This window comes from Tachyglossus aculeatus, chromosome 2, assembly GCF_015852505.1.
Source record: "Tachyglossus aculeatus isolate mTacAcu1 chromosome 2, mTacAcu1.pri, whole genome shotgun sequence".
Lineage (NCBI taxonomy): Eukaryota > Metazoa > Chordata > Mammalia > Monotremata > Tachyglossidae > Tachyglossus > Tachyglossus aculeatus.
This window is the reverse complement of record NC_052067.1, coordinates 24561113-24574169: the sequence shown is the minus strand read 5'-3', so window position 1 is coordinate 24574169 and position 13057 is coordinate 24561113. Positions and strand designations below refer to the sequence as shown.

The 13057-nt window shown below is 41.3% G+C and overlaps 1 protein-coding gene and 1 non-coding gene across 9 annotated transcripts in view; both read left to right on the top strand.

Annotated features, from left to right (window-relative positions):
• The window catches only part of RBMS3 (RNA binding motif single stranded interacting protein 3), a 1223284-nt gene that overhangs the window by 783953 nt on the left and 426274 nt on the right, over nucleotides 1-13057 (top strand). The window lies entirely within an intron of this gene.
• LOC119924859 lies at nucleotides 2818-2955 on the top strand. The gene has a single exon (XR_005449542.1). It is a non-coding gene; the product is annotated as a small nucleolar RNA SNORA7 (small nucleolar RNA).

The window sequence follows — 13057 nt, the reverse complement described above, 5'->3', positions numbered from 1 at the left end:
GTTAAAAAAACCCCCAATCCTTTAAAGTCTATTCAGTCCATTATCTGATGATGAAGCCAAATCTATTTATGTTCTTTTTAACTCTCCCCTTTCTCTTTCCTTAGTTTACATGTGGTCCTCTTTTGCTAAAGTCAATAGTAAGTACCCAGAAGAGTCTAGTAGCTAAACAGCAAAATAGCTGCAGGGTTTTTTCTGTCCCTAGTTATTATTAATTTACTACTAGATGTTGGCTGTAATTTATTCTGATGTCTGTCTCCCCCTCTAGACTGTAAGCTCCTTGTGGTCAGCGAGCACGTCCACCAACTATATTGTATGGTACACTCCCAAGTGCTTAGTACAGTACTCTGCACACAGTAAGCACTCAGTAAATGCCATTGATTGATGATTGATTTAAAAACAGTGAACTTCTCTTTGTATCATTTGCCTTTCTCTGGGGGAGCTGTCAAAGATTATCATCATTTTTTGTGCAGTGTAAGGAAATCTAGGAATTTAAGTACTTTTAAAAGTGCTGATTACCATACTGTATAAGGCCATAATAGCTATCCTTGGAGGGGTCTAGATTTTAGCAGTGATGATGAAAACAAATTTAAGGGATGTAAAGTAAGGAGGTTGAGCAAATTGGGCTTCCCAGTGATACATTTGGGAACAAGGGATGTAGGGGTGTATGGGAAGGAAATAAGAGGTGGGGGGGAGGAAAAAGAGTGGAAAGACAATGTGAAGAAAAGAGGGAGGAGGAGGGTAAAGGAAAATAAAAATGCAGAGCCCAGGCCAGGATGCAGGAAACTAGTTTGGTCTCCATTCTCTCCCAGTGACTGTGTCCTTGGTCAAGTTTCTCATTTTGTCTACCAACTCTGTTGCAGTGCGACCCATCAAGCAAAGCTATTTATTGAGTGCTTACTACATACAGAACACTGTATTAAGCGCCTGGGAAAGTCTAATACAACACAATGAGCAATCCTCGAAGCACTCAGTCAATGGCATTGTTGATTATGATACCGATTTGGTCAACTCACATTGGCAAAGTGGACATAAGACCGCCTGCACCTCCCTAACTCATACAGTCAGAAGGAAATGTATAGAAAAATAACTGGTTTTTTGGTGATCATATATTTCATACAGTAGTTTTAAAAGCAGAAGGATCTAAATATATAAGTAAACATTAAATGAAAGGTAACTTGGCAAAGTAACGAGTAGGTCTGCATTTAAAATTTGTCTTCTCTTCTACTGGGTCCATAAAAGTCAGTGATGATGAAATGAAATAATAAATGTGAATATGCTTCTTAGAGCTACATAAACCCAAGGTGCTATTATCGTTAGCATCATTATTGCTGAATGGATAAAGCCACGTAGGTTTTTCTTTGGAATGAAAAGAACTCATATCTATTTTAGTGTAGTTTTCTTTCCAACATTCATTCATTCATTCATTCAATCATATTTATTGAGCGCTTACTGTGTGCAGAGCACTGTACTAAGCACTTGGGAAGTACAAGTTGGCAACATATAGAGATGGTCCCTACCCATCAGCGGGTTCACAGTCTAAAAGGGGGAGACAGAGAACAAAACAAAATATATTAACAAAATAAAATAAATAGTGTTTTAAGATGTGTCATTGGAGTTGAGTGAATGTTTCAGTAGAATTATCCAGGATCGCTACATTATAGTGGTTTATGCTTTTCAAGCCACTGTGGTTAGACCTTAAATAAAACCAGAAAAACAAAATTTGGAAAACCAGGAAGCAAGAGAAAATTTCTTATGTGAAGTATGTAAATGTTTAGGCAAGGAGGCACCAATAGACTTATCTGACCTGAGATTTGTATAGTGATAAATTTGCCAAAGTCTCATTTTCATCTAATATGAAAATCAGTCTCAGTACAAAACATGTCTAGGATCCACAACACAAAATACATATATATATATATATATATATATTACGGATGTGGGTCACAAGCTAAGACAATTCTGAATTATAGGATGGTTCTTTAAAAACAGTTTCAAAAACATTTTAAGGTTGCATCCATTCTTAGCATGCAGCTAGTCATTCTTTATTCTGAGCCAGCTATAATAACTGTTTCATTTTTATAAACAAAAGAGGGTTAGCAAGAAGTGGATGTCTTCCCGCTGTTCCTAATCAGGGGCAGAATTGTTGGTAGTGTTACCAGTTGTGATGCCCTAGAGCACACAGGGGTGTGGGCAGACTGTTGAAAGGAAGAAAAATGGGAAGAGCAAAAATGAAGCAAGCCCAAGGGTACAGGATCACAGTTTTCAAATAACCTTGCTTGAATATAAGAACGACTTACTTTCATATCTCTGTGCCTGCTGGTACAGAGTTACCCTAGGCTGCTGTGTCCGACAGGACTTTCTACAATATCAAAGAAGTCTGTGTGCCGTAAATGCTCCGTCTGCTGCCCCGTTCAGCTGGCTGTTACCAGAATTGGGGTGGTGGAGAGAGGCAACTTGATTTGGGATGAAATCCAGGAGCAATCAACCATATTTATTGAGTGTTTACTGTGTCCTGAGCACTGTACTAAGCACTTGGCAGAGCAAAATATAACAGAGTTGTTAGACACATTCTGTGTCCACGGTGAACTCGCTGTCTAGAGGGGAATGCAGATATTAATATAAATGGATACATTGCGGTTACTTACGTAAATGCAGACATTAAAATAAATTCTGGTTTTGGACATAAATGCTGTGGGGATGAGGGAAGGGTGAATAAAGGGTACAAATCCCAGGGCAAGGGAGATACAGAAGGGAGTGGTCAAAGAGAAAATGAGGGCTTAGTCGGAGAAGGATTTTAATGAAGCCTAGCCCTGTGAGCCCCTCTCTGGGCCAAACCTGGAGAGTTTCCAATACTCTACCAGTCTCAGCTCTGGGAGGGAGAGTGAAGCAGAGGCATACCCATTCCATTCCTAGCTTGGCCAGTGGCTAGCGAGTGGAAGGCAATCTGCTACAAGTCAAAACTCACCCATGCTGGGCAGCAGCGGCATAATAATAATAATAATAATAGTGGAATTTATTAAGCGCTTACTATGTGCAAAGCACAATTCTAAGTGCTGGGGTGTTTACAAGGTGATCAGGTTGTCCCATGGGGGGCTCACACTCTTAATCCCCATTTAACAGATGAGGTAACTGAGGCACAGAGAAGTTAAGTGACTTGCCCAAAGTCACACAGCTGACAGCAGACACACAGCAGAGCTGGGATTTGAACCCGTGACCTCTGACTCCAAAACCCGTGCTCTTTCCACTGAGCCACGCTGCTTCTCCTGCAGCATGGGAGAGAGGAGGGTGAGACTCATGTCTCATGTCTCATGTCTTTCTAGACTGTGAGCGCACTTTCTAGACTGTAAGCCCACTGTTGGGTAGGGACTGTCTCTATATGTTGCCATCTTGTACTTCCCAAGTGCTTAGTACAGTGCTCTGCACACAGTAAGCACTCAATAAATACGATTGATTGATTTACTGCACAGAAGGAGGCAATGGTAAACCACATCCATATTTTTACCAAGAAAACTCTATGGATATGCTACCAGAATGGTTGCAGATGGAGAGCGGGGAATTCTGGGAGAGATGTGTCCGTGGTGTCACTATGGGTCGGAGACGACTCAACGGCATAAGACAAGACAAGGCTTGTGAGAATTCACCTTTGACTGGATAACCATTTTGTTTTTATTGAAAACCAGCATGGGGGACTCCATCCCAAGGCTATGCACCTTCCTCTTCCCCTCCAAACATTCAGGTATGTCATATCCCCGGCTTTGCCAATTGTCAGCTGTGTGACTTTGGACAAGTCACTTCACTTCTCTGTGCCTCAATTACCTCATTGAAAAATGGGGATTAAGACTGTGAGCCCCCCATGGGACAACCCGATCACCTTGTAACCTCCCCAGCGCTTAGAACAGTGCTTTGCACATAGTAAGTGCTTAATAAATGACATCATTTTTATCATTATTATTATTATACTACAAGTGCTAGAAAACTGGAAGACCTGTGCTGACCCGCCTCCAGCCCAGTTCATGTTTGTACATCTTCCCTAACCTGGCCAACAAAAATCTGGCACTATTTGGGTAAATGAGCCTACGAGTAATGATTTGGTCATTTTGGTTGAAGAACGTGAGATGCCGAGGGCCAGGGGTTCAGCTGATGATGGTCTGCTAGATCCTAAAGACCAATCACTGTCTACTTAGAATTAACCGAGGCAAATAAAACTCTGTCCCTTTTAGGGTTGGAATGTGGCGATATTGTCATTTTCTCAGTTGATGACCAAAACCCACAACATTTGGCCTGAAATATTGCCACTTGACCTTTGCTATCTATCAGTTTCTAGCTGATTGAATTATTTAGGGCTAACTTGGGAATTAATTGATCATTAGTGCATATTGAGCCCCTACTTTGTGGAGAGCACTGTACTAACCACTTGGAAGTGTACAATAAATTTAGAAGGAACAATCCCTGCCTTCAGGGAGCACATGGTTTCCCCAACGTTGACATACTATTTCGATGTATTTTATGGAAAGGTGTTAATGCCCATCAGAAGTATGTACCAGGCTTACTAAACAAAGTACTAAATAGTACTTTGGGACTATATTCCTCCAGGAGCATGGAGTATAATGAACAGGAGTTCAGCACATGCAGTAGTTTTGCTGTGTGGGACTCGCATATGGCCGAAGTGACTGCAGTGACCATTTTACAGAATAACTGGATCAAGAAGCAAATACCTTAAATTGTTTCAAACTGGTGAGACTAAAGGTTGCAAGGGAGGTAGGGAACTTGGTGACCTTAGTCAGGGAGGGTAGTGAATAATGACACAGTAGAGGACATATGTCAGAGGGCACAACTCCTGGCAAACAACAAATCACGGGAAGTCAAACACCAAAAAGACATTCGTCAACAAAATGGTAATCTAATGTTCAGGGAATCACCGTCAATTATCAACAAAGTAACTCCCGCTCGTAAACCTAGGCACTTTTTGCAACCCTAACCCTAGCCACAGTCCTAACCCCAACCCTAGCTTTAAAGCGGTTTTGATGTTTGATTGTTGACTAGTTGATTTTGATTGAGAAATAGCAATGATTTTGGTCCCAGTCAACAGCTGGACTCCAGATATTTACTTGTAGGTGATTGGTCACTCCCACAGAACTAATACAAGAATATATATATATATATATATATATATATATATATATATACATATATATATATATATATACACACACACATACTTCATGGGGCACATATGAAGAGGGATCAGTTTATCCAAATTCTTATGACAAGGCAGTGAGGAGGAACATCAGCATTACACACGGTGACTGGGATGTTTTCCAAAAAATTCCAGATGTTTAGTCTTCATTCACTCTTCTGTCCAAACTATTCAATATAGGGAGGGTGGGAAAGTTATGGCATATATAAACATGTATTTGCCCACTTCTTTAAATGTCTTCATTGAGATGCTTTAGATTTTTCTGTAGGAACCGTATGTTAAATTGGTTAGACCTCGAATTCCAAGATGATAAATTTCTGGGAATCAGTCAATCGGTCAATCAGTGGCTGAAATAGCGTGGCCTAGTGGAAAGAGCACGGGCCTGAAAGTCAGAAGGCATGGGTTCTAATCCTGGCTGCATGACATGTCTGCTGTGTGACCTAGGGCAAGTCACTCAACTTCTCTGCGCCTGAATTACCTCATCTGTGAAATGGGGATTAAGACTGGTGAGCCCCATGTGGGGCAGGGATTACGTCTGATCTGATGACCTTGTATCTACCCCTGTGCTTAGAATAGTGCTTGGCATATAGTAAGCATAGTAAGCACTTAATAAGTACCAAAATTATTGCTATTATTTACTGAGGGCTTCCTGTATGCAGTGCAGTGTACCAAGTGCTTGGGAAAGTACAGTACAACAGAGTTGGTAGACACGGTCACCGACCACATGGAACTTGCAGTCTGTGTGGGGAAAGAGACATTAAAATAGAAAAGAGATTGGGGAAATAGAGAATAAGAATATTTATAATTAATATCTGTCTACTTCACTTGATTGAGAAGTCCTTGAGGAAAGGGATCACGTCTATGTACTCTGCACAGTGTAAGTGCTCAATAAAGACCATTGCTTGATTGACTGATTTGAACTCGACAGCTCTGTCTTGGCTGTGGTTACCCTCAACCTACTTTGAGCTTAGTATTTATTGAAAATCAAAACTCTCAGAGTAGGAATCTGGATTTCATTTCCCTCCTTTCACTGTCTTTTTTTTTTCCCTTCAGCATTTAAACCCAGCTGGATTTGTGTTCAATGATCTTGTGATTTTTTCAGGTTATAGATATTATCACCTGTCCTTAAAGAAGTTCAGAAAAGCACAGAAGGTAAAGTTCCCGTCTGGCCCGGGGTGACAAAAGTAACAGAACGGGAAAGAGCGGAGCAGAAAAGGGCAGCGAGGAGTCACGGAAAACAGGAAACTGGGTCAGTAGCAGTTGAGGAAAAATTGATAGAGTAAGCAAGATTGAGGCTTTCGCTTCTGCTGTTACTCCAACTTCAAACTTCTCTTGACTACTGTTTAGTGTTGACCAAACTCCACCTTCCACTCCATTCACCTTCCTTATGATGATGGACCTTGAACTTCCAAAGCAAGTATATAAATAGGATGGGAATTCTGGAGAACTTGTAGTCTTGGGGCCACTCTGACTCTCATTTGCAACTACTACTCTCAATTGTCAGTACTAGAGCAGCTTCAATTGAATGTCTGCTTAATGCAAAGCACTGTTCTAGGTGCTTGGGAATTAGTAGTAATAATAATAATAATAATGGAATTTGTTTAACACTTATGTATAAAGCACTGTACTAAGTCCTGGGTTAGATGCAAGCTACAAGATAATCAGGTTGGACATAGTCCTGGTCCCTTATTAGGCCACAGTCTAAATAAGATGGACAGCAAGTATTTAAACTCCATAGTGCACAGTAGGAAACTGAACCACAAAGAATAATAATACTAATAATAATAATAATGGCATTTATTAAGCACTTACTATGTGCAAAGCACTGTACTAAGTGCTGGGGAGGTTACAAGGTGATCAGGTTGTCCCGTGGTGGGGCTCACAGTCTTAATCCCCATTTTACAGATGCGGTAACTGAAGCCCAGAGAAGTGAAGTGACTTGCCCCAAGTCACACAGCTGACAGTTGGTGGAACCGGGATTTGAACCCATGACCTCTGACTCCAGAGCCCGAGCTCTTTCCATTCCACCACACTGCTTCTAAAATTGAATGCAGTCCCTGTCCTCACCCAAGACTCACAGTAGACGTAAGAGGGAGAGCAGATATTGAATTTGTATTTTATAGATGAGGAAGCTGAGGCCCAGAGAAGTTAAATGACTTGCACGAGGCAATACAGCCGGCAAGTGGCAGAGCTGGGATTGGAACTCAGGCCCTCTGGCTCCCAGCCCTGTGCTCTATCCACTAGACTGTACTATTTCAGCAGAGAAGTTAAGTCACTTGCCCAAGGTCACACAGCTGGCAAGTAGCAGAGTTGGGTTAGAATCCAGGTACTCTAACTCCCAAGCCTGTGCTCTTTCCACTAGGTCACACTTCTTCCCAATAACAAAGTGATATGTTTCCTGCCTTCAAGGAGTTTACAGTCTGGCAGGCGAGACAAGCATAGAAGTATAGCTGACTTCACTGCATTTATTTATATATATGCATATGCATTAAGCAAATCAGGCGGTTGTTTTTGAAAAGCGATCCTACTTTGCGGACTGTAAATTAGATTAATATGTTTTCAGTGATCTAGTTAAGGGTTATCATCTTTCCATCTTTATTCTGGCATTCTAATTTGGCATATATAATGGAAACAAACTAAATTTGTTCTGTATGTGAGTTGGAGAGAGCATCAAAAGATCTGTTTTGGATTGAAAACCATAAACTCTCTCTATATGAGCTTATTAGTCTCATTTGGAAAGTGTTTTCAAAGGATTTACGTAGCCTCTTGTTTGAAGAAGTCATAGTGACAAATTTACTGCTTTATAAAGGTTAGTAAATTTGTAGTGCGCCAGTGGCTTTGTAGCCAAGAACCAAGCATGCAAACTGGGAGGCCCGCATTGTATCCTTAAAAGAAATATACCTAAGCAAAGAATTACACCTGTAAAACTTCTAGGTGCTTTTTTCAGAACATTCTCTGTATTTTACTGGCAGTGGAGTTGGAAGGCACAGTTATCTGGACATGTTTTATTTGGCACAACGGAGGCTTGAAAATTTGGCACTTAGTATTTACTCTACAGCAACCCAAGAAAAGAACATTCCATCTAAGATCGACCCTCGATTGGTACACGTGACCTTGCATGCCCCTGAGTGTTTGAGGAATCAGAAAAATGGGTGGCAAAGGAACCCCAGGAGCCTTGGAGTTTGGAATCAAGGGATAAGTTGGTTAAGACACCCCCCTCTGTAGTTCGACTTTAAAGTTTAAAAAGAAAATGTAGGATCTCTTGATATTGAAGTCTTTCTCATAAAATTTCTGGCAATTCGGGTTTCCAAGCATGCGCCCCTCCCCATCCCCCCCGCCTTACCTCCTTCGCCTCCCCACAGTACCTATATATATGTATATATGTTTGTACATATTTATTACTCTATTTATTTATTTTACTTGTACATATTTATTATATTTATTTTATTTTGTTAATATGTTTTGTTTTGTTGTCGGTCTCCCCCTTCTAGACTGTGAGCCCACTGCTGGGTAGGGACCGTCTCTATATGTTGCCAACTTGTACTTCCCAAGCTCTTAGTACAGTGCTCTGCACACAGTAAGCGCTCAGTAAATATGATTGAATGAAAGCCATCCCAGTTCTAATGGCATCTCGGAGTTTTTCATCCTTATTAATCTTGTGCTAGTGATCCACAGTTGGAGTGTGGAAAGACTGTCCCAGAGGATCCTGGGTTAAGCTACTGGTGGAAATGACAAACTGCTGCCAAGATGGCAGAAGAAAAGGAACACGAATATACTTTTTTTCAGGAGGCCCCACAAACGGATTATTTAAGCATTACTGAAAAGGGTTCGATCCATTTGTAACTGTTAACCTCAATCGGTACTTCCCATGTGAGTATCCCCACATGCCTTAGGGAGAAACATTTTGTAGATGTCCCCCAGCCAGAAATCTTTGAGACAAACTGTTTAAAAATCGAGCACCAATATAATGTACCCGCTTCTGGGATTGGAGGCCAAGTGTCAACCTAGTGTATATTTTAAGGGGCCGGTTTATGGAACTCTGAATAAAGGGGTTTACAATGGAAATCCTGACACAGCACGCATAGATCCCTGCTGTAATAAGGCCTTTTGCTGTGGCATATGGAATGTTTACTCTAGCCGCGACTGGTGTGCCAGACTTGGCAGAAAGATACAAAGAAAACATATTTCAGGACTTGGGAACGTGTTATCTTAGTGTTTCACATTCCTGCCCTTTCGGAAGCCCTAGTTATTATTCCAAGTCTGCAAGTAGGCTGCTTTAAAAATTAAATTGCCACGCTCCTCCCTGAACTCCACATCCAAGGCCCTGGCTCTCAAGTTCAGTGTTTTGAAAGCTGATGCATATCTTTAATGAAAGCAGTTCTAGTGTTCAAGCCATTTCCCCCCAGAGTTGCTCAGAAAATGGCCTGGGAGTCATGTCACCTTGTTTTAATGGACTGGTAAATGTCTTTCATTTCCCTTTGAAGCATGTGGAGAGGAGCAACAGTCTCTAATAGAATGTGGTTGTCGTCATCATCATCACCAACTGGTGATTGTCTGACTCCTTTTTCACTGATAGCCTTCGGTTGACCTTTTTAATTGTATACTCTCTATTAAAAAACAAAGAAACGACCCAAACTCCAACACTTCGAACTTTGAGTTTCCCACAGAAAGACCCTGGCATGATCACTTGTTGTCATGAACTCTGTAGTCTCATCTACCTGAAACTCAGTTCCTTTCACCTGGATGGGATTTATAACTTTCTCTTCCAAAAAAAGATTTCCAGCCTCTTAGAGCCCCTAAACCACTTCTCCACCTGCCTATCCCCATCTGCCACTGTTTTTTGAATTCAGTGTTCCAATGCAGTTTAGGATATATTTTGGCTAAATTGGTTCCTCTCCTGATGTGGGTAAGAGCTATCTTTCCCGTCTTAGCCATTAATGTCTGAACGGCACTTGCCCAAATGGCAAGAGAGTCACAAAACCAATCAATCTGTCAGTGATATTTATTGAGTGTCTACTAAGTGTTTGGGAAAATACAATACAGCAGAGTGGTTAGATGCTGTCCCTGCCAACAATAATGATAATGGTGATGGCATTTATTAAGTGCTTACTGTGTACAAAGCACTGTTCTAAGCACTGGGGAGGTTGCAAGGTGATCAGGTTGTCCCACGAGGGGCTCACAGTCAATCCCCATTTTACATATGAGGGACCTGAGACACAGAGAAGTTAAGTGACTTGCCCAAAGTCACACAGCTGACATTTAGCGGAGCAGGAATTTGAACCCATGACCTCTGACTCCAAAGCCCACGCTCTTTCCACTGAGCCATGCTGCTTCTCTAAGCTACAAGGAGTTTACAGTCCACAGGGGAGACTGTAGAAAAGGTACAATGGTATTTTTTTCCTGGACAAAGTGTGCAAGTATTCAGGAGATTCTCAGAAACAAAGCACACACTCACAGGCACAGATGCCGTCTCTGTCAGCAGCGCCGTCTTTGAACTGAAGGACAGTTCGACTATTCCAAGCACATTGCCTGATTGAAATCCATGCCGTCCCTGGCTGGTCGCCTGGTGAAATATCGCCAGACTGAAGTGCTTCCCCTGGCACCCAATATGAATGTAAAATGATCCTTTTCTTTTCTCACATTCTCACTGCTTCTCTTAGCCATGAGCTATAAAGGCCTACCCTGCAGGAAGACACGCGTTTTCCTTGTTTTCCATTATTTGTAACTCTGGGCCATAGGTAGATGATCTTGATTCTCCATCCAGAGATTTTCATGCCCAGACTGAAGTAAACTAGTTAGAACTGGATTAGATGGCTCCCGTTACCATCTATAGAAACTCTGCTCTGCACACAGTAAGCGCTCAGTAAATACTATTGAATGCTATTCAATACTATACTATTATATACTATACTATACTATATACTATATATACTATAGTATATATATATACTATATACTATACTATATACTATATTGTATTGTATAGTATAGCTATACTATACTATACTATAAATACTATTGACTGCTGCGTTATGGACCCGTTGTTTGATTGGATATGCTTTCTGCACTATTCCTTATGCAGTCAATGTGCCCAGCTCTATTGGCAAATGGGAGTTCCAACTACGAAGATGATTTTTAGGGGTGGAGAATTAGGCCAAGGCATACGTCAAAGACCCTTCCCGAAGTCCAATAACGGAAAATACCTTGGACCAAATTTTGACCCTTCCAGAGGTCTGAAACTGGCTCAGATCAGGCTACTGTGTTGCAATCCCATGAGCACTAATAGACGACTTGTTTAACTTCTTGTTTTGTGGTAATATAAGTTTGACTAATTTGGAGGAGAAATGATGCTGGGTGACCATGGGCAAGTCACTTAACTTCTCTGTGGCTCAGTTTCCTCATCTGTAAAATGGGGATTAAATCCTACTTCATCGTACTTAAACTGTGAGCCCCATGTGGGACAGGGACTGTGTCCTAACTGATTATCTTTTATCTACCCCAGTGCTTAGGATAGTGCTTGGCACACATTGCTCTGCACATTGGAAGGGCTCAATAACTACTATTGATGATAGTAAGCGCTAAATAGGTACTATTGTTATTATTGCCAATGATGTTTTCTTCTGTATGTGTTTATGTGTATATATATATATATATATATTCAGAGTGTATGTTCATTAGCATAACTAAACATCAGAAATGCAAACTAGCAAGAGCCTGGGAATTCCAGTCTAAAAAATTCAGCAAAACAGTCTATAAAATATTTGGAGATGGTGAGGATGCAGGAGGTGGGTCCTGTGGGAAATTGAGAGGAGTGTGAGAGTTGTTTTAGAAAGCCAGAAGAGTCCAATAAATCAGTCAATCAGTGGTATTTATTGAGCGCTTACTGTGTGTGCAGAGCACAGTACTGATTGCTTGGGAGAGTGCAATGTAACATTGTTGGCAAAGTTCCTTGTCCACAACGAACTTACAGTCTAGAGGAAGGGGATCAAGACCAGGGCATGGAAAGTAATAATACACGAGTATCTGCTCTAGTTTTAAAATTTTACATTGTCATTTTAAAGTAATCGGCAGCAAGAGTGACAAGATCAAGGCAAAGGAAGCAGGTTGGTTTGAGAGACACAAACATTTATATTCTGGATCTGTGTTTCCAGCTGCTTTCTCAGCGACCAAGGAGGTTGGGATGAGGAGGGCAGTATCAGTAATATGCTCCGTTGAGACTGGAAGAAGATGGGATGACTTGAATGACTGTCAGTGATGTTAATAGGCAACTCCCACTTCAGAGGGAAAATCAAAGAATCTGTGTTTTTTATGGTATTTGTTTATGGCTTATTTGCTTACTGTGTGCCAGGCACTGCACTACTGGGGTAGATACAAGTTAATCAGGTTGGTTACAGTCCATGTCCCACATGGAGTTCCCACTAGGTCAAACTTAGGATCATCTTCAATTCCGAATGCTTTGTCTCAGTGTAATGAGGTGGGTGGTTTTTGTTTTCCTTTTGTCTCTCCTCTTTCTCCCAAATTTGTGTCTTGCTCTCTCTCTGTTGCCTCCCTCTTCCTACTCTGAGTCGTGTGTACACAAACAATTGTGTCCTATTGCCGAGATATCAGGTACGGCCAGTTTTTCTGTAACTTTGGGCTTCTACCCCAAAGAACTTGGGTTCACAAAAACTTGTGTCCTAGTATGTGTGCCTCGATCGTTGCCATACACATGGTCGAAACAGGTTCTTCTGGCTCCGCTTTGCACCGTCTCTAGATGAATGTACTTTGTGGGAAGAATATTCTGTAATTCCTCAACAGCATTCTGTTCAAAGCACATAATAAAAACACGTGTTACAGGAGAACTGGCTGTAGCTGAAGAAG